The sequence below is a fragment of the Orycteropus afer genome, unplaced genomic scaffold (genome assembly GCF_000298275.1).
Source record: "Orycteropus afer afer isolate SDZICR_OR568_19922 unplaced genomic scaffold, OryAfe1.0 scaffold00186, whole genome shotgun sequence".
Taxonomy (NCBI): domain Eukaryota; kingdom Metazoa; phylum Chordata; class Mammalia; order Tubulidentata; family Orycteropodidae; genus Orycteropus; species Orycteropus afer.
This window is the reverse complement of record NW_006921773.1, coordinates 3,753,280-3,754,814: the sequence shown is the minus strand read 5'-3', so window position 1 is coordinate 3,754,814 and position 1,535 is coordinate 3,753,280.

The following is a 1,535-nucleotide window of genomic DNA, read 5'->3' as shown; positions in this document are numbered from 1 at the left end:
GGCTCAAGTATAGCAAGGATCATGGAGCTGGCGCAGGACCAGGCAGTGTTTCATTCTGTTGTGCATAGGGTCACTATGAGTCAAAGATGACTCGGCATCACCTAACAACAACAATGGTAATCAGGATCAATCACAACAGAGAATGCCATAACTTCTTTCTTTGCTTGTTAATCCAAAGGTATGATGAGTCACAAATGGCTGGTAGACATTCTTACCCTCCGGTTCAATGGAATAAGTATTACATCTTCAGGTGCCAGTGTCTTAGTCACTTTGGGACTAAGACCTCCAGACATGCAGAGCATTGGTTCTCAGGGACAGGAAACAAGCAAACATCTGGCAAGTGTGTCCTAGTGTGTTGTTTCACTTCCATTTCCATACCTTGGTTTCTGGACCTGTGAATGCTGGCTATTGGAGAAATAGCACTATATAATGAATGCTGGTTTAGAATAAATGAACTGTTCCAGCTCTGCAAGGTATTGCCACCTAGCTGGCACTACAATTATGTATTTTAGAAGGCCAATTTATTGTTCTAGCAAGCCAACTTCTTCAGGGTGATGAGGAACATGATAAGACCTGTGAATTACATAAGCATAGTCACATTGTCATATTTCATTTGCTGTGAAATGAGTCTTTTGTTCAAGGACAATGCTGTGTCCAATATGATACCAGTGGATAAGGCATTCTATAATTCCATGGATGTCAGTTTTGGCAGGAAAGGTAAATCTGTATCTACAGTAAGTTTCTATTCCAGTAAGAACAAAAGACTGTAATTTTCATAATGGAAATGGTCATACATATTTAACTGACCACCAAGTTTCTGGCTGATTGCCCTGAGTAATGGTTCCATATTGCAAACTCAGGATTGGTCTCCACTGCTGGAAGATTGGGCACTCAGCAGTGGCTGAAGTCAAGTCAGCCTTGAAGAGTAGAAGTCCATGTTGCTGAGCACATGTATAACCATCTTCTCTACTGCCTTGGCATTTTTTTTTTTTTTTCCCTGAGCCCTTTAGGCAATGACAGCAATGGCTGGAGAAAGAATGTGTCATCCTATCCACTTGATTGTTAAAACCCTCCTCTGCTGAGATCACCTTTTGATGGGCATTCACATGAGACATAAATATTTTCACTTTTTTGGCCCATTCAGAGAGGTAATCCACATACCACTTCCCCATACCTCTTTGTCACCAATTTTCCAGTCATGGTCCTTTCAAGTCTCTGACCATCCAGCCAAACAAGCCATTGGCCATAGCATAAGAAATGGTATACAGTCACACATCTGACCATTTCTCCTTTTCCAAGCAAAGTGAACAAACAGATACCCTGCTCAAAGTTCTGCTTATTGGGAGGATTTCCCTTCACCACTCTCCTTCAAGGAGGTCCCAAAAAGGTGTTGCAATGCTTCTGCTGTTCACTTTTAAATTGTGCTGGCAAATCATATGGAACCATCAGAAAACCAAGCACTTGTTGTCTCTTCCTCAGTCAACTGAACATAAGGAAATATCCATAAGACAATTCATGAAGACTGGGAGAGGGAA